The following is a 20,504-nucleotide window of genomic DNA, read 5'->3' on the forward strand; positions in this document are numbered from 1 at the left end:
TGCCCCTTGGGGACCATACATTCTAATGGAGGATGTGAGCATTAAGGAAGTAAGTGATTAGATAAGGAAAATAAGAGCTATACAGAAAACAAAAGGGGGTGAGGGCATAGAGAGTGCCTAGGTGTGGAGGGGCAACTTTAGTCATGTTAGTCAAGGAGGGCCTTTTTTGAGGAAGAGACATTTGGGCTAAGACCTGAACAGAGGAAAAGGAGGCAGCTGGGCAAAGGTTTGCAGAAAGAGCTCCTCAGACAGAGGGAACGGCAAGTGCAAAGGTCCTGAGGTGGGAACAAGTGTTGGAGGAGGTGAGGTCAGAGAGGTGGGCAGGAGCCAGATCATTCGCAGCCTTTCAGGCCAAGTTGAGGAGTTAGTTAGGATTTTATGTCAAATCTCTAGGGAGCCACTGGAGGGCATTAAGCAAGGAGGTGACATGATTGGTGTTTTGGAAAGACCCCTGTGACTGCTGAACAGTCGTGCAGTCAAGTGTGATGGGGGCTGCATTAGGGGAGTAGTGGTGAAGGTGGGAAGACATGGACAGATTTGGATATGTTATAGAAATAGAATAAATAAGGACACAGCCACTTTAGAAAACAGTTTGGCAGTTTCTTATAAAGTATGCTTATCATATGACCCAGCAATTACACTCATAGGTATTTATCCAAGGAAAATGAAAGCATATATTCACACTAATACTTGTACATAAATGTTCATAGCAGCTTTATTTATAATCACCAAAAACAGGTGGGATAAGGATTTGTAAAGACTTTTTTCCTGGAGAGTAGGCCTTTGTTATGGAGAACACTCTGGGTGTATTTCGCAGAGGTTACTCTTTGCCTCCCCTTCTCAGAACTCAGAGGGGAGCTCTCTTCATTATGAGAACTTAGTGAGGTGCCTGGATGTAAAACCCACAAAAGTGTGGGGGGCTCCCTTAAGACTGTGGCCCCAGGAGTTTCTCACTCTCCCGCTAGTTCCCAGTCAGCCTCCCTCAATTTGTCAAAATTGCCGTAACAGTGTTCCTACCAGCTTATGGCTCCAGTGGCTTTTGCTATAGGGAAGCAGATCTCAGCTGTAACTTTCTAGATTCTCCTGCCTCTTTAAATTTTGGGGTGGTGTTTGCCCTTCGACCTCACTTCTCAGTTGGGTCTAAGAAAAGTTGTTGATTTTTAGTTTGTTCAGCCTTTTCTTGTTGCAAGGATGGGAATGATGGCTTCCAAGCTCTTTGTGTGTTGGTGTTAAAACTGAAGTCCTGTCCTCAATCGTGAAGTCTTCTTTATATGTGGTATATTTATATATGGTATATATATATATTTTTTTTAAATTTTTAATTTATTTATATTTATTTTTGGCTGTGTTGGGTCTTCGTTTCTGTGCGAGGGCTTTCTCCGGTTGCGGCAAGCGGGGGCCACTCTTCATCGCGGTGCGTGGGCCTCTCACCGTCGCGGCCTCTCTTGCTGCGGAGCACAAGCTCCAGACGCACAGGCTCAGTAGTTGTGGCTCAAGGGCCCAGCCGCTCCGCGGCATGTGGGATCCTCCCGGACCAGGGCTCGAACCCGTGTCCCCTGCATTGGCAGGCAGACTCTCAACCGCTGCTTCACCAGGGAAGCCCTATATGGTATATTTTGCAAACATTTTATCCCAGTTTGTCAGTTGTCTTTGACTTTATGATGATTTTTGCCATGCAATTAAAAAATGTTATTCTTCTGTATGGTAGGAGATATGGATCTAATTTTATTTTTTCCAAATGGTTACCCAATTGCCTCAGCATCATTTATTAAAATGTCCACAAATATAAAGGTTTATAGCACAAAGTAATTTCCTTGTGGTGGTGTATCAGCTCTGTATCTTGAGGATGGTGGTGGTTATATGAATCTATACATGAGCTAAAACGCATAGAAACTGTGCATACAAATGAATGCATGTAAAAAATGGTGAAAATGGAGTAAGGCTGATAGTCTAGTTAATGGTACTGTATCAGAGTCAATTTCCTGGCTTTGATATTGTAGTACAGTTTTATAAGATGTCACCATTGGGAGAACCTGGGTGAAGGGTACATGGGACTCTATGTATTATTTTTGCCACTTTATTTGAGTTGATAATTTGTATCAAAATTAGAAGTTTAAAAAAATTCACCTTTGCTACAGCGAGCTGAGATGGCTAGATTAAATTTTTTTAAGTCCAATTTGTTAAAGTGGCAAGTCTGCTCCATTTATATTCGTCGTGATTACTGATATGGTTGGTCGACTTTTATCCTCACTTATATTCCTTTTTTTTTAAAGGTTTAAAAATGTTTTTTTTTATTGAAATCTACCATACATACATCAAAGTGCAAAAATCCTAAGAGTACAGCTTGATTTTTGACCACCAATTGAACATACCCATGAGACCACCCAGATCAAGAAATAGAACCTTATCAAATTCCCAGAAATCCCCATCCTGCATATTCCAATTACTACTCCCACTCTCCTCTCCAAATAAAATCACTATCGTAAGTTTTAAAATCATAGATTAGGTTCACTTGTTTTTACTTTCATATGAATGACATCATAGTACATGTTTTTGTGAGTCTGGCTTCTCTTGCTCAATTTTATGCTTTATCCTCACTTATATTCTATTTTGTGTAATTTACCCTGCTTTTTCTTTGCTACTTCCTACTTCTTATTGGATTGGTCATATATTCTTTTTTCTTTATAAATTTATTTATTTATTTTTGGCTGTGTTGGGTCTTCATTGCTGTGCACGGGCTTTTCTCTAGTTGCGGCGAATGGGGGCTACTCTTCGTTGCGGTGCACGGGCTTCTCACTGCGGTGGCTTCTTTTGTTGTGGAACATGGGCTGTAGGCACGCAGGCTTCAGTAGTTGTGCCACAGGGGCTCAGTAGTTGTGGCACGTGGGCTTAGCTGCTACATGGCACGTGAGATCTTCCCGGACCAGGGATCAAACCCATGTCCCCTGCATTGGCAGGCAGATTCTTAACCACTGCACCACCAGGAAGTCCCAGATTGGTCATATATTCTTTATCCCTCCTTTAATCCCCCTTTTATGGAAATTGTAAATTCTATTTCATTGGCTTAGGAGTTACCTTTAACATTCTAATAGGTAGACTTGATTTAATCCAAATTTAGTTTATAAGTTAATTATAATTAGATTTAGAGCTTCCCTGGTGGTGCGGTGGTTAAGAATCCGCCTGCCAATGCAGGGGACACAGGTTCGAGCCCTGGTCCAGGAAGATCCCACATGCTGCGGAGCAACTAAGCCTGTGCGCCACAACTACTGAGCCCACGTGCCACAACAACTGAAGCCCATGCGCCTAGAGCCCGTGCTCCACAACAAGAGAAGCCACCACAATGAGAAGCCCGCGCACCGCAACAAAGAGTAGCCCCCGCTCGCCACAACTAGAGAAAACCCGCATGCAGCAATGAAGACCCCTAATGCAGCCAAAAATAAATAAATTCCTTTTTAAAAATTACATTTAAATTTATAATTTATTAAAAATAATTTAAACTTGTAATTTAAATCATTTATAATTTAATTTAATTTGTAAGTTAATCAATACCTCTACCCTCCTCCTGAATAATATGAGGATCTTAGAATGCTTTAACTCTAGTATTTCCAGTCTGATATGTATTATTGTTTAATATGAATTTGGATTCTACCTTGTGTTTATACATCTCAAGTTGTTTATTATTATTTTAGAGAGCACTTACTTAGACTTACCTATGTTTACCAATTTCTTTGCTAACAATTCCTTCTTTGATTCTTTACTTCCATGTTCAATTTCTTTTTTCCTCATCTAGGGAATGAGGAAAGTTCTTTGAGCAAGAATCTGGGAATGATAAACTTTGTCAGTTTTTTGCCTGACAATGTCTTTATTAAGCCTTTGCTCTTAAATATTTAGGTGGATTTAGGATTTTAAGTTGATGTTTTCTTTCAGCACTTTGAAGACATCGTTCCTTGTTTTCTGGCTTATCCTGTTGCTGTTTAGATTCCTGCTCTCACTATAACTAAACTGCCGAAGATCATCTTATAGTCAAATATTGCTACTGTGACTCCTGTCACACACTGACGTTCCATCTAGTTGGATTGAGGGGAAGAGAAAAGGGGCAATTTGCCAGATGTGTTTTAAGGAAAGTTCTCAGAAGCTGATACTTCACTTACAACCCATTGGCCACCCATAGCTATTAGGGCACTTGGAAATGTAGTCTTTATTCTGGTGGCCATGTGCCCGCTATACCCCTAGGATGGGGGGCAGGACTGGTTCATTCCTGGACCCTCCCCCCAGGAGGTGCCCCACAGGGGTCTGAAGATGGAATTTGTTGGCAAATGCTTCTCCTCACTCATACATGGCCAGGGCTTGAGGTGTTGCCTGAGGAGAAGGCCCAGGCAGCAGAACCACTCCCTTCCCCCCAGAAACAGCCCCTGCCCCAGGAGTTGTCCCACTCGGCCGTGAGAGGCTGGGCTGCTCCCTCTGGGTCCCACTTCTTCTTTCTGGACCTCAGCAGGGGCTTCTGCCCATCTCCTGGTATTCCAAGTTGTGAGATGCCGGTCCACCTCAGAGGGCCACTAAAGGAATCCTTTAGCCTCCTCCTGGAGAACTAAAAAAGGAACACTTGCTTAGTACTCTCAGGTGCTGTCTGTGTGGGGCAGGTGATTTCTCCATTTGACCTATGAAGAAGCTGAGACTCAGGTTAAGTGATTTGGCTGAGGTCACACAGCTAGAGCCAGCACTCAAATTGGGGTCTCCCAGCTATTTAAAATACTGAATCACTTGAGGGCTATTCATAATACTAAACCACTTCTTTCTGGGATGGAGAAAGATGTTTGTGGCTTGAAGCAAACAAGTTTGAACTCTTGTTCTATCACATCTTTTAGGAGTGAATGAGGAAGGCAGGTTGCTGGGAGAGGGTGACAGCCCCCCAGCCTGTTGGGGGAGCCAAGGATCCAAGCAGTGAGTATTCCTGTCAGCATTTACCAAAGAGCCAGGCTGCGTGCTAAGCACAGGGGGATAGAGAGGAAAGCTGATCAGGGATGTGGTTAAGAACAACTACTTAGTGAGAAGACAGAGCTGAATTTGAGTCACCTCTAGCTGTGGGACCTCGGGCAAGTGACTCAGTCCCTCTGAGCCTCAGTTTCCACATCTATAGAATGGAAATAATAGCACCCACCCAATAAGGCAAAGCTCTTGGCAGAATGCCTGGCACATGGCAAACCTGCAGTGAACGGTAGCTATTGGTTGTTTTTATTATCGTTACACCTTGTAGGGGAGACATATGCTGATGTATGATGGTCGAGGGAAGGATTTTGGGGACACAGAGGAGAGGGATGGGATGTGTGAGCCAGGCCTTGAGGAGCAGTACATCCTCCAGGCAGAGAACCGGGCCAGCATTCCAGACACGCATGCTTGTATCCTCACAACCTCAGGCTCCATCATCAGGTGCCCTGGGTCTGCCCCTCACGCCTACAGGACAGATGCATTCTGTGACATCTGCCCGGGCTCGAGTCCGGTCAGACATCACTCACAGGTGAGTCACTGCCCGAGATCTTAGGAGAATTTCCAGGCTGAAGGCACTGGGTCCTTCCAGCACAGCTGAGCCCGTTTCAAACATTTGGGTCTTGCATCTCAAGATGCTCTCAAGAGCCTTTTAAAAAATCTCCCTCCCTCCCTACTTCCTTCCTCCCTACTTCCTTCCTCCCTTCCTCTTTTCTCCCTCCCTCTCTTCCTTCCATTCTTTCTATTCATCATAAAGGTTAACAACTCACACATTTATTTACAGAGATTCGTGACACCTCCTCAAGAACAGAACTATACTTGCAAACCAGACAGCACTAGAACGGGATGACCAAGGCTGATACAATCCAAAGCGGGAGATTCCACAACAGCAGTTCCAGCCAGGAGTCTCCTGGTGTCTGGTCGCTAAATAGTGGCTTCAAACAAAGCAATGGAAGCCACAGTCCAGACACTATGGTAGGACAAGACCACCTCTCTCCAGGTGTGGAATGTAAGTCCAGTAACACTGCATGCTCCAAGACTTCTTTTTATGGAAACATCCTAACGTACACAGAAGTGTGAAGAACAATATAATGAATTCCAATGTACGAATCACCCAGCTTCTGCTACTGTCAATCTTGGTCAATCGTGCTTCCTCTCTCCCCCTCCCCCATTTTTCCCGAGGCTGGAGTGCTTAAAGCAAATCCCAGACGAAATGTCCTGTCACTAGTAATCGCTTCAGCCTGCCACGCCAACGGATGGTATTGTTTTTACATAACTACTGTGCCAACGTCACACCTAGCAAAAATAACAAAAACCCATAAATAATCTAATATTTAGTCCATATTCAGGTTTCCCAGATCGTGTCAAAGATGTCTGTCGGCAATTAGTTTGTTAGAAGAGTGTTCACAAAATTCATTTGGCTCTGAATTCCACAACTGTGGCACTTCACGTGTTTTGCTTCCTGGATGGGCTAGAAGGGGCATGGAGACAGGAATGCCTCCTACCCCTTCTTAAAACCTACAGCTGTGTGCTGGACACAAGCTAGCTCACAGTAGGCCCTCAAGATGAGGCCAGGTTCCCTGTTAACCTCTGTACCGGGTCCAGCAGCCCTGGGTGGGGTGGGCCCTACCTGTGTACCATGGAATATTACTCAGCAATGAGAAGGAACAGGCTGCTGATACTCACAACAACCTGGATGAATCTACAGAGAATTAACGCTGAGTGACAAAAGCCAATCGCAAAAGGTTACAAACGGTATGGTTCCTTTTCTATAATCTTCTTGAAATAAAATTATAGAAATAGAGAAGAGATTAGTGGTTGCCAGGGATCAGGGAGGGGAGGAATGACAAGGAAAGTGGGTGTGGCTATAAAAGGGCAGCATGAGGGGTCCTTGTGGTGATGGAAATGTTCTGTATTTTGATGGTATCAATGTCAATATCGTGGTTGGGAAATTGTACTATAGTTTTTCAAGATGTTCCCATTCGGTGAAGCTTGGGAAAGAGTACATGGGGGTCTCTGTATTCTTTCTTAAAACTGCATGTGGTGATCTCAAATAATTATCTCAAAGACATTATCTCAAAAAGTTTAATTTTAAGAAAATGTGGTCAAGCAGAGGTAGTTTCCCCTAGAAACCAAAGGGAATATTTTCTGGACCTATTTGTCCCCCTCAAAGAGATTTCCAGGGATAGTTTGCATTGCTGCCCTCCAGTGGTTGTCAAACTGGGTTCCCTGGAGCCTTTGGGTTCTCAGTGGGCACCCCAGTGGCTGCCCGCAAGGTGGTGCTGAGCAGATGCTTCCATCAATAGCCCCAAGATCCCCACTTGAACTAGAAAGAAGTCCACTCTGATCTGCTAGAACGTCTTAAATTTTGTTAGAAGGATCTTTCTGCTTAAAAAAAAAAAAGGAAGTTTGAAAGCCACTTAAATTGAGTCTGAACCCTCATTTTGCATTTGTCAGAATGAGCTAGGGTTGACCTTTTCCCTGCCACCCCCCCTTTTTAAAAAAATTTAACTTTAGTCCTTGTTCTTTAGAAGAGGCATTGAGACACTGGCATCTGAGAGTCAGAGGACTTTCAGGATGGCCAGGTCCAACTTCTGCCTTCAGCTGCAGAGGTTTTCCTTAGACCCAACAGTTGAAACCACTGAGACCCAGAGGCCCAGGGTGAGTCAGGCTTAATCTAGATTTAGGAATATTTTAAACTCCATCTCAAATTGCATCAGATACAGCCATTGTTTCCCAAAGAATATGGAGTGGCAAAGAGTCCAATCTAGGCCAGAGGCTACCTCTTCAAACATGGATTTAAATGACACATACAGGGGCTTCTAAATGAGGTTAGGTTGGAGTTTCTCCATGGAGGGGTGAAAGAAGTCCTGCCTTTGAAGTTAAGGAAACCGGGATTCAAGTCCTGACTTAGCCACATCCCAGTTATGTCACCTTGAGCAATCATTCACCCCTCTGATTCTCACTTTTCTCATCCATGAAATGGGCGATAGTCCCAGATTTAGAGCATTCATTTAATAAATGTTTTAATATGGTTAAGACAGGCCCAGCCCTCAGAGGCATCCATTTGCTGAGTAAGTAAAAACTCATGTCAAGAACCAGGCTCCAGGGTGCTCATAGTAGGGGCACATTCTTTGCCCTCTACACCCACAGGGCATCATTCTCAGACCCAAGAAGTCTCTGGGGAGTTCCCATCAGCCTGAGGGATCCCAGGGCCTCATCACAAGAGCGTCAAGGCCTGGGGAGGGCCGACTGTGTCCAGGCACTGCCCCGAGCACTTCATACAAATAATCTCACCACAGATTGGGACTGCTGTCTCCCCATTTTTATGGATATGGAGACTGAGGCCAAGCTGTGTAACTGTTGTCTCCAGAATTCACGTGCCTGCTGAGTCAGGGGGCCCCCCCTGGCTGTCAGTTCTAGAATGCAGGGAAGCCGGATGCCACACTCAGCTGCTGAGCTGGCTCCCTGGGGCTGTCAGCTGTGGCCACAGGATGGTGGGAGTTTGCCCCATGAATCACCCCCACACACACATACACACACACACACACACACACACACACACACACACACACGCAGGGCAGTGAGGTCACCTCAGGATGGAGCTGAGCTGGACCTCCCTTGCGCCTCTGGCAGCTCTGTCGTGGCCCTGGAGATCTGCCCATGGCAGAGAGGTAGGAAATGCCCTGAGATTGTGCCTCGACCCTGTGTCAGATGCTGCAGGAGGTGAACTCCTATTTGCTCAGAGAGGGGAAGTACCCTAACCTGGGACTAGGAGGCAAACACAAGGTCATGACTGGGTCTTATGAGCACCTACTATGTGCCCATCACTGAAACCTTTCAGTGGTAGGAAGTATTATTTAGACCAGTGGTTCTTAAATGTGAACAAGCATCAGAATCACCACGGTGGGGGTGGGGGGCTGTTAAAATACAAATTGCGGTCCCACCTTCAGAGTTTCTGATTCGTTAGGACTAGGGTGGGACTTGAGAATTTGCATTTCTAAAAAGTTTCCAGGTGATGCTGCTGGTCCAGGGCCCACACTTTGAGAATAACTAATTAGTTCAACTTCCTTTCCCTTGCTTAATGGTGGTTCTCAAGTTTCTTCTTCCAGGGATGGAGGTCTCATTGTCTATTCTGTCAACCTATTTCTAGATAGTTTTTACTCTGAAGATATGACTTGTGTGTGTGTGTGTGCTTATGTTGCGATGAAAACTAACCCTCTTGGCTCTCCTCTGTGGCTCATTCTCTCTGCCTCTGGACTGCATGATCTCATCAAAAAGGAGCAATTGGAGGGGAGAGGAGACTTGCAATTAGACCAAAGGTCTCCCTCACCTGCACAGTCCATAGCCACCAAGCCCTGTCCATTCTACCCTCTAAATCAACAGTGTCCAATAGAAATATATTGTGAGCTCTATGTACAAAATTTAAAAAATTTTCCAGTAGCATCATTAAAAATAGCAAAAAGAAGCAGGTGAAACTAATTTTAATAATATACTTTAACCCAACTATATTCAAATATTATCTTTTTAACAGGTGATCAATACAAAAATTATTAAGGAGCTATTGTGTCTTCTTTTTTTTCATGCCAAGACTTGGAAATCCAGTGTGTATTTTACACTTACAGTACATCTCAATTCTGACCAGCACATTTCAAGGGCTCCATAACCACATGTGGCTGGTGGCTACTGTTTTGGACAGCGCAGTGACCCTGTTCCTAGTCCTTATCTGCCCTGCCACGGCTCATGCTTACCAGGTTCCTGCCCCTCATGTCTTGCCTGCCAATCCACAGTACAGCAGCCAAATCACTGCCTGAAACGTAAGATTTGATCGTGTCCCTATCACCCTCATGATAAGGTCCGGCCTCCTTGGTCTGGTTTCTGAGGCGTCTCTTGCTTTCCCTTCTCCCCTCCTCCAGCCCCCAAGGCCCCTACTCTCCTGCTGTACTGAATTATTCACAGATCCTCAACACAGTAGTGCCTGTTACCTCTAAACCTTTCCACAGTTGGTTCCCTCTGCCTCGAATACCCTTGGAATGCATCTTGGGCTACCCTTTCAGGTCACTCATTCATTCAACAAAATTTATTGAGCACCTATTATGTGTCAGACACTGTCCCAGATCCTGGAACAAATACATAAGAAGGAAATATGCATAACGAGAAGATATACGGTGTGTCAGACAGTGAGCAGTAAAGCAGGATGCGAGGGAAAGGTGGTGCAGGCGGTTACTACTGTATACAGGGTGTCAGGGAAGGCTTCTTGGAGAAGGTGACATTTGAGTAGAGAGACCTGAAAAAGTGAGGGAAGGAGCCAGGCGGCTGTCTAGGGAAAAGCATTATAGGCAGAGGGAACAGCCAGTGCAAAGGCCCTGAGGAGGAAGCCTGACTGGAGTGTTTGGAGCACATTCCTGGGTGGCTGGGGCGGAGTGAGAGAGGAAGTCATAGAAATCAAGATCAGAGAGAGCAAGGAGTGAGTGGCACATCGTACAGGGCCGTGTAAATACGGGAGTGAGTGAGGTGTGAACCCTGGGAGGGTGCTGAGCAGAGGAGGGACATGAGCTGACTTGAGTTTTAACCAGCTCCCTCTGGTTGCCTGATGAGAACAGACAGGAGCATAGAGACTAGTGATGTGGTGGCCAGACCAGGGTGGTTGCCAAGCAGATGGAATGAAGAGGCTGGTTCAGAATATGTTGAAGGTGGGGACAACAGGGTTTTCCAGATAGGTCAGAACCAGAGTATGAGAGAGCAAAGGGTCAAGGATGACTCCTGAGCTTAGATGACTCCTCTTCCAGGAAGCCCTCCTGGGAACCCACAGCTCCCTGGGCCTTGCCCTCATGGGGGCTGTCGTGGCCTGTCTCCCTCAGGGTGCTCCCCAGGGCAGTGTAGGACTTGTTTACTGTCCTGCTTCCAGAGTGTTTGAGAGGTGAGTGAGAGTCCCGGCCTCAGCTTTGAGAGGTCAGTCCACACCCCCTACCCTATTGGGATCCGCAAGGCAGTGGATGTTCTAGCCTTTGCCCAGTTTCCTCACCAGGAGAGGGAACTGCCAGTCCCACCCACAGGAGTCCCCCCACCCAGCCCTGAGCCCCAGGGCCTCCTCTTCTGCTGCCGGCCCCACCTCACTCCTCTGGGGGAGCATCCGGTTGGCCCACATGGCTGGGCCCTGAGTCGGCCTCACCCAGCGGGCTGGGGAGCATCTGGGACACGCCACCTCTTCCCCGCCCAGAGCCTGGCACAGTCAGGGTGGTACCACTGCCCGCACGTAACCACCCGTTAAGTCAGAGGGCATGGCCCCGGCCCGGGGCGGGTCTGGGGGTGCAGCCGCCCCACCTGCCCTCCTGGCACATCCGGGTAGGAGTCAAGTCAGACAGGAAGGCCTGGCGCCGACAGCACCGCAGGAAGGAGGGCCCCCCCCGGCTGAGCGTGGGCGCGTGGGCGAGTGAGCGTGAGGCCCACGGCGACGTCACGTCCCGCCCCTGCCTGCCACGGGGGCGGCCCCGCCTCTCCGCCCTCCTCCCGGCCCCGCCCCGCCCCGCCCGCCTCCAGAGTCCGAGCGCCGCTCGCCTCCAGCCCACACCGGCCTCGGGAACACAGGTAAGGGATACGCGGAGCGGGAGAGGCGGGGTGGGGGTGATTTTTAAGAGAACTGGGGAGAAACAGGCTCTTCAACAGGCCTGACATTTTGTGGTTCCCTGTGGGCCTGGATTTGAGTCCCAGTTCAGTGGCTTCCCAGCTGGCTGAGCGCCTGTGTCTCCATCTCTGGAAAATTGGGGGAGGGTGAAGTTCTTCAGGGGTGCTGTGAGCCTCCAACCAGCCCGTGCCCCGCCCCCGCAGGTGACCCACTGCGGTTCTGTCGCTGACTTCCTGCGGGGCCTTCAGAAAACCCTACGACCTCAGCTTTCCCATTCGTGAGGAGAAGGGTCCCCCTAGCTTCGGAAGGCTTCTCCCACTCCGCCCTCGTGGGACTCACAGCTTTGGAGGGTGTTTCCTCACAGACGCCCGGCCTCTGCGCTTTGACCCGCGAGTGAAGGGCAGCCGAGCTCCTGTTTCCCCCAGAAGCTGCCCTGGCCTCGGTCTCAAAGGCATCTCTGGGGAAAAAGTGCTGAACAGAGAGCTGGGGGCGGGGGGAGACCCGCTGAAGTCAGAGGCTCACGGGGTGGAGGGTGCGGCCTAGAGGGAGCCCCCAGCAGCCCCGGTCCCCCAGGCCGTCATCCCGAGTCTGGAGGACCCACCTGTGCTCAGAGCATCCCGGCTTCTCTCCTCAGAGGCAGCCTTTGGGCCGGAAGCCAACCCATTTTCCTTTTATGGCGGACAAGAAAGATTATGGGGTTGTGCTTATCATTTTGACCTGGTTTGTTTAGAAACTGAGAGAAAAGTGAAGTCAGGAGTGAGTGTTTGTCCTGTTCAGAGTCCAAGCCAAGCGGATCTGTAATAAGGAACCCCCCTCCTGTCTCTGGATCTCCCAGAACTTGGTGCAGCCCTCTAAAAGGCTAGGGCCCCTGTGCCTTGAAATCCTCACCAGGCCACCTTCTTAGGGAGACATCTCCCACACGGTGGCCACATGCCAGGACCAGGGACCGCTTATTTCACCTTCATAACAGCTGTATGTGGGAAGTTGTCTTTTTTTAAAAAAAATAACCTTATGGAGATATCATTCACATGCCATGAAGTTCACCCTTTTAAAGTGTACAAGCCTGTGGTTTTCAGTTTATTCACCAAGTTGTGAACCATCACCACTGTCCAATTTAGAACATTTTTATCCTCCCCAAATAAACCCCATACCCTTTAGCAGTCACTCACCATATCCCCTTCTCCCTGGCAACGGCTAATCCACTTTCTGTCTCTATGGATCTGATTATTCTGGACAATTCATGTAAATGCAGTCATACAATAGGGGATCTCTTCTGACTGGCTTCTTTCACTTAGCATAATGTTTTCAAGGTCTATGCATGTTTTAGCGTGTGTCAGCACTTCATTCCTCGTTTTGGGTGAATAATATTGTACTGTATGATTATATCACATCTTGTTTATCCATCCGTCAGTTGATGGGCATTTGGGTTGTTTCCACTTTTTAGCTATTATGAATAACGCTGCTGTGAACATTCATGTACAAGTCTTTGTGTGGACACAGGTTGTCAGTTCTCTTGGATATAATACCGAGGACTTGCTAGGTCTTATGGTGAAACTATGTTTAACATTGTAAGGAGCCCAAACTGTTTTCCAAAGCGGCTGCACCATTTTACATTCCCACTGACAATATGTTAAGTCTCCAAATTTTCCACGTCCTCTTCAGAACTTGTTATTGTCTGTATTTCTTATTTTAGCCATCCTAGCACACATGAAGTGGTATCTCATTGTGGTTTTGATTTGCATTTCCGTCATGACTATTGATGCTGAGCAACTTTCCATGTGCTATTGACCATTTGTACCTCTTCTTTAGAGAAATGTCTGTTGAAACCCTTTGGCCATTTTAAAATTGGGATGTCATATTATTGTTGAGTTGTAGGCGTGCCCATTCCAGGGGAGGATTCTGAGGCTCCCAGAATGGGTGAGACTTGCAGTGATCTCACAGTCAGTGGTGGGTAGAGCTGGGAACTGAGTCCAGGTCTGTCTGATATTCAAGAGCCAGAAAGCTCTTTCTCTTTCACTGGGTGCCTCCTTTCTGGTTTTTGCTATTGTCAATTGTGCGTGTGTGTTGGGGTGGGGGGGGATGTGAGAGACCAAGAGAAAAAGATGGAAAAGAGAGAGAGAAGAGACAGAGATAGAGAGAAACTGGCATGAGAGGATGAGAAAGAGGAGCCTGGCCTGGCACTGGCTGTTTAACCAGACACCCGCCTTGGAGAGTCAGAGCCAGGGAAGATTCTTTTCAGAGTTTGTGGTTTCTTCCCATTCCTCTTCAAACATTTTGGGGGCCTCAAAAAAGTTTATTGAGGAGCACACTCCCTCCTGGTTTTTCTTCGTCTCTAAATCGGAAACAAATCTGATTAGACCCCCAAACCTAAACAGGGAATAGCATCCCCTAGTGTCTAGCTGGGTCTGAGAATCCGGAGCAGTGTTCGTCACACTTTTTGATAGCAATCTCTGCTCAAGAAAAATGTTTAGACACCCACAACACTATATATTTATATATGGATTTAGAAATTATATACAAGTACTGTGACCATTAACTAATGTCTCAAGGCCCAGTATATATTCGGAGTGAATTTCATCACCAACAGTAGTGGATAGAAGTCCACCTTTCAAGTAGTTTTCTTACTCTGATTTCAGTCAGCAATAATGTGTATATGAGATGCCATTCTTTATTGTTTTCAACGTTAGGGTAGCTGTGGTAGGACTTGAACTAGGAGCAGTGGTGGGTTTGTCCTACACTTTTCCTGTCGCTGGCCTGTACTTTCTCGATTAGCGTTATCTCCATCCACGGTTTCTTGGCAGGGACTTTGAGAAGCCACTTGTCCACACTACAGGGATTGATTCAGTTAAAGCTGTGTTGTTTGATCCTCAACTCCACCTAACCTGCCACCAGGACACTACAGTATACAGCAATAGGCTGAATGTAAAAGAACAGAAGACATGGGCATAGCAAACCTGTCTGCATTGTGGGCTGCCCTTGGCCTCTGGGGACCCCACTTAATGGACATGGCATTGGGTGTCTGACATATGGCCAAGGGTGCACATCAGGGTTGAACTATATACTCTTAACTACTTTTAGCTAAAACTTAAGTAGAAATAATGAACTAATATTTTCCTCCTGTGCTTTGGAGATTATTATTTGAGAGACTAATAGGTTCTGAGCTAAGGACATCTAAGCCCACCTCTGCCACACTTTCGCTTGCCATCTCTCATGGCAGGGTGCTCATGACCACTCAAAGCAGCTCTCATTTTTAGAAAATTCCTTTACATATTGAGCTGGCATCTGCCCCGGTGACTCCCCAAGGTCCCAACCCCTCCCTCTGGGCTCACAGCCCCACCTGGTCGTCCTGTCCTGGAGGAGCCCTGCAGAGACCTGGGGACAGTGACCAGGTCTGTTCTTGCAGTGATCATCCCTAGGCTGAGCACCTTGCTCCTCCGGCCACTTCTCTTGGATGTGGTCTCCGTACCACTCACGTCCTCTGGATGATCTTGGTTTGTCCAGACTCTGTTCTGTTCAGGACCTAGGACTGAGCCTAGGATAGGAGCTGGTGAGGTATAGGTCACCTTCCTCACTGTACACTCTGTGCTTCTGTTAATATGACCGAAGGCTGTGTTAGCTTTGCTTTGTTGCTCTGTCACCTTGTTGACTCGTATTGCACTTTAACAGACATTGGTTATGTACCTCCTGTGTGCTAGAGTCCAGTCAGATGCTTGTGCTAACTTTTACTTATCTTTCAGAGAATGTTTTTAAAATCCTAGGTCTTTCTGTATGAACAGCCTCCAAGCTGGGCCCACCCATCCTCCTTCTGCACAGACTTGATTTTGTCCCTTTTACCTTCTTCTTTCGGTGCCATCCCCACTTCTCAGGCCCTAGCTGCATCCTTGGATGTACTGTGGCCACAGGATTCACTCAGATTCGTGACAGGTCCGTCCAGCTTGTGGGCAGCTGGCTGAGCAGTTTGGGTTGTTATCCCACCATTAAATTGCCTGGATGGACTTGAGACAAACGGCTGAGGAGGTGGGAACGGTGGCGTCTTCATTCTTTTCCTCTGTGAGGTTCCCCGTGTGCTTGGACTTCAGCCTCAGATCCGAGTTCATATCCTTTGCTACGTGGCCTGTGGGGAAGCCCCTTTCCCTCTCTGGGCCTCAGCTTTGATCTGCTGGCTGTAACTCTGTGGAATTCAAGCTCGGGGAAAGAGAGAGAGGGCCAAGCCTGGGGAGTGGGGTGAGGTGGGAGGTGAGGCTGAGGCAGGAGGTGTAGCGGGCTGGAGAAGAAGAGGGACGGGAGCAAGAGGAGGATCTTATAAAGGGAAGGGGGAGATGCTAAGACACTGCTGGTGTAACATTATTTCTCTAAGCTCTTAAATCCAGCACTTCATGGCTTCTTTTTATGAAGCACTTTCTCTAAGCCAGGGACTAGAATATGGTAGCAAGAAAAACGTGATTCCTAATCCCAGGGAGCCCAGAATCTAAGTCCATTTTATCTGAATCCTCACAGCGACGCTGCAAGATAGGGACACAATCCCTATTTTACAGACAGGGAAACTGAGGCTCAAAGTGGTAAAGTTATTTGCCCAAAGTCACCGAGCTGGGAAGTAAAGTGATGAGGCACGATTTGGAGTGGGCTCTGTCAGACCCCACTGCTGGAGTGACTTAATCAAGATACCTCTCAGTACAGAGTGTTGGCTAATAGCATGTCATTTTACTATGTACTGTCCTGTCCACAGCCCCAGGTGAGCTCCAAAACCCTTGGTGAGTGACATTCTTCTTTGTCTCATAGATGAGAAAAAGGACCTAGAGGAGGGAAGCGATGTGCCCAGGGCTTGGTGGCAGGGCCCGGCCAGGCCCTCGGTCTCACAGCAGCTAACTCTGTTTCCTCCCAGCCCCTGCCCTGAGGGTGCCCAGAGGACTTCCCACCCATACCTTGGGATCTGGAGCTCTGAAAAGACAGTTTCTGTTCCATGCCTCTGGCTTCCCAGGGTCTGTTTCTGATTCATTCCCCTCCCCAACTGTCCTGCTTGACGGGTGGAGGAACTCTGGACCCGGGAAGCTGGCAGTGTCCAGAGTGGGCAGCGAGAGTGCCCAGGCCTGGATTCTAGGACAAAAAGACGGGCCCCAGGCACAGCAGGGATTGAAGCAGATGGCATTTCCCAAAGCTGTACCAAAAGACATTGAACCACATTCTGGGGAAAAGGACTGTGCTCTTGTGTAGTTTGGGGAAGGATTGGATTAACTAGAGTGAAAGAGCTTTCTATCCTGCAGGCCTTCTCAGAGCCTTTAATGTACAACTTGCACTTCATGCAGCTCCAAAGCGGGGGGGGGTGGGGGTGGGGCTATGGAAAGCAGTGTTGCCCAAACTTCTTTGAACATAAAATCCACTTTTTCTTGGAGCATTTCAAGGGCCCCACAAGATACTGTATGTATCTTCCTGTTAGAACATGCTCTTCTGGGCCCTCCCATGGGTCACATCAACCCTGAGCGCCTTTGCTGATTGAGTGGATGAGCCCTGAATGCTTTAACGGGACCAGAGCGTTAGTATCCTAGAACGTCAGAGCTGGAAGAACCTTGCAGGGTGCAGCCCAGCTTCTCCGTGTGTGGGAACTGAAGCCCAGGGCAGTCCAGCAACATGTTTGGAGGAGGGAGGCCAGAGGCAGACGAGCCTGTTGGGAGACTGTTGTAACACTCAGGGGAGAGTTTCTGGCGGCCTGAGTGGACCACACTCTGCCTAGCATGTGGTGCCTTTGTTCACAGTACAGATTTCCCTGAGCCACACCCTAACCCTAACCTTGCTCTGAACACCAGACGCTCTGAGTGAGAGTCCTGGGTATCTGCCCTGTCAACAGTGCTCCCAAGGACATCTGACCATTACCCAAATTTGAGAGACAATGAGCATGGGAAAGGAAGTGGAAACTCTCATTTGTTAAGTTGCCAGTATTCTAGGCTTGTTGTGGGTGCGATATCCTTTCATCCCCGCAACACTCTGGAGGATAGATATTAACACACCATTTTATAGAAGCTGAGTGGAGCCTGGCAGCAAAGGAACAGGGACAGGAACACAGTTATAACCAAGTCCCAAGCCCTCAGTCCCCTTGTAGGATCTCTTGGGAGGGAGGCAGTGGAAATAGAAAACCCAGCTCCTCTTGAAGGGAAGATGGGACAGGCTTGGGCTTTGGCTGGCTGTGGAGGGAGGAGCCGTGTCATCCTTCCTGCCTTCGGAGCTTGGGGGCCCAGGAGGGTGGTGGAGTCAGAGAAGTTAGGAAGGAAGATGGTCAGCATCTGAGGGCTCCGGGCTGAGACAGGCACTGCGGTGGAGAGACTGTGATAAGCAGAGTGATAGCCCCCGGAGGTGCCTATGTCCTGATCTCTGGAAACTGCGACTCTGTTAGGTTACGCAGCAGAGGGGAATGAAGATTGCACGTGGAATTAAGGTTGCTCGTCCGCTGGCCGTCACATACGGGATGATCCTGGGTGATCTGGGTGGGGCCAGTGTCATCACAAGGGTCCTTAAATGTGCAAGAGGGTGGCAGAAGAGGTCAGAACAGTGTAGTGTGAGGACTTGACCTGACATTGCTGGCTTTGAAAATGGAAGAAGAGGCCACAAGCCAAGGAATGTAGGTGGCCTCTAGAAGCTGGACAATGCAAGGAAATGAAGAAGGAGGGGGAGGGAAAGGGGAAGGAGAAAAAGCAGCAGCAAGGAAACGGGTTTCCCCTAGAGCAGGAAGGAAGGCAGCCCTGCTGGCACCTTGATTTTAGCCCGGCGAACCAGTGTTGGACTTCTAACCTGCAGAACTGTGAGATACTATACAGGTGTTGCTTTAAGCCACTAAGTTTGTGGGAGTTTGTTACAGAAGAAATAGAAAACCAGTGAGGAGCTGAACCAGCTCCAGGACGGTCTCTGTCCTCAGCAAGCGTGCAGGCCTGTAGGGCAAGATCTTCAGGACAACTGGCTTGGGCGGTTACAGTGCTGGGGAAACCCGGGAGCTCCCCAACCCAGCCTGGAGTTGAGACAAAGCACCACGAATGGGGTGGGGGGCCTCAGGGGCCCTGCCCGTCCCGCCCTGGGGGCTGGAGTGAAATCTGTGGACCGTGGCCTGCCCAGCGAGCCCCGCTTCGCTCTGCCTACACTCTCAGAGCCCTTCCCCCCGCATTCGTCTCATCTCAAATGCTTTGGTTGCAAGTAACAGACACCACCACAGGCTACCATAACAGGACTTTCTTGGGAGGATATGGAGGTCTCACAGAACAGAGGGAACTTCTGAGGAGCCAGACTGCAGAGAAGACGGTGCCCAGGAGCAGAAACAAGAGGGCCCTGTCTCAGGGGAGACCAGCGCCCACAGACTGAGGGCTTTGTGTCACTCACGTCACACGTCCGATTCCCGGGAGGGAGAAGCTGGTGGTCTAGCCTGGGTGGAGGGCAGTCACCCCTCCAGAGTTCCCATACAGTTGTCCTGGAGCAGAGTCTGCCTGACAAGGATGTGCTTGGGATTAGGGCGCATGCTTGTTTGGGGTGGCTTGGGAAGCTGGAGATTATCCAGGGCTCTGACTTAATCCTTTGCTGCAATCACCAGAAGGGGCTTCAATGCCAGGTGGGGAAAATCAGTAAGTGTCCACCCCTCTGTCGGCTCTGTCCCCCTCTTAGCTGCTGGTTCTGTTCCCAGTGCCTCCCATCCCACTTCCTGCCCTGGGCGTGTTGAACTGAGCTGGTCCAGCATTGGTGGCCCTCAGGGGTGAAGGTTCAGTCCACCTGTGGGGAGAGTTGGCCGTTACCGAAGCATTCAAGGCCCTGGATGATTCCCCAGCCTCACGGGGTTCCTAGCCCTTCAGCAGCCCACTGCCACCCACCCCCTCCACTAAACCTTCATCCCACTTTGGCCAGATGTTAAAATCCAACTCAATCTTAGTAAGCCCCCTCCTCCAAGGTGGGACACCCAAGAAAGATAGGCAGCCCCTGAATCAGGGGACAGGGTTCTGGAGCCAGCCTTGCCCCTGAATCGCTGTGCGATCCTGTGCAAGTTCCTCTCCATTGCTCAGTTTCCCCTTCCATAAACTAGGACACCGATCGCCACCCCGCTTCCTGCCTGGTTAGCGTGAGGATCCAGTGAGCTGAGCGGGGAAAGCTCTGTGCGGCTGTGATGGCCTGGTGTCCCCTACTATCCCTCCCACCTCGGACCCAGGCCCTTGTAATAGCAGGAGCTTAGGAAATCTGGGCTGAACTGAAGTGGAAATCCAGTTTAGCAAAGCCTGTGGGTGCAGCGGCCCTGGCACCACCGGTGACTCAGCAGGGCTGGGCTTTTTGGAGAAAAGCGCTAAGCATTGCATTTCCTTGTAGGAACAGCCTCAGATGGTGGGGGGGGTGGGGGCCACCTGAAAGAGGGAGGCCTACGGGCCTCTAACCGGGGCCAGGGAACGGGGGTTCTCTGTTAGGGCAGGGGATGGATTCGAGTCCATCTGTAAGCTGGGAGACCTTGGACAAGTCACTTGTCTCTGTGAACCTCAGTTTCTTTCTGTGTAAAATAAGACTTGCAGGGGTGAAATAAGATCACGGGGATTGTGCCATGTGCTCTTTCCTCTCTCTGCTTTCTTCTGTCTTCACTTCTCCTGTCTCAACTCCCCGTGCTCCATCTTGGCTCAAAGGAGGTCACATTGCTGTGAACTTGAACTTTCAGAAGCCCCTCACGGCAATCCCTCTGCCTGATGTCCCACCACTAGTGCGCTGTCCTTTTGTCTTAAGCATTGCCCTACACACTGATCTTAGAGTTTTAAATTTTTACAATTCTGTTTATACTTTCTTACAGCAGAAATATGGGTGGAGGAGGATGAGGCAAGGACATTAAAAGGAGAAACAGGGCTACCTCAGGTCCTGCCTCCGTGATAGTTCTGTTTCCCCTCCTGATGGA

General features: G+C 48.7%; 1 protein-coding gene across 8 annotated transcripts in view; it reads left to right on the forward strand.

Moving 5' to 3' along the window:
* The first annotated feature begins 11,234 nt into the window (after positions 1 to 11,234).
* Positions 11,235 to 20,504, forward strand: part of TMEM40 (transmembrane protein 40) — a 31,129-nt gene continuing 21,859 nt past the window's right edge. For 2 of the 8 annotated variants that reach the window (XM_068557124.1, XM_068557128.1), the window contains exon 1: positions 11,241 to 11,571. The gene's annotated coding sequence lies outside the window, so the exon portion shown is untranslated. Of the gene's footprint in view, positions 11,572 to 20,504 lie in introns of all 8 variants that reach the window. The other 6 variants (XM_068557130.1, XM_068557125.1, XM_068557131.1 and 3 more) reach the window with 6 other exon arrangements.

The sequence above is a fragment of the Eschrichtius robustus genome, chromosome 12 (genome assembly GCF_028021215.1).
Source record: "Eschrichtius robustus isolate mEscRob2 chromosome 12, mEscRob2.pri, whole genome shotgun sequence".
In the NCBI taxonomy this organism is placed as follows: Eukaryota; Metazoa; Chordata; class Mammalia; order Artiodactyla; family Eschrichtiidae; genus Eschrichtius; species Eschrichtius robustus.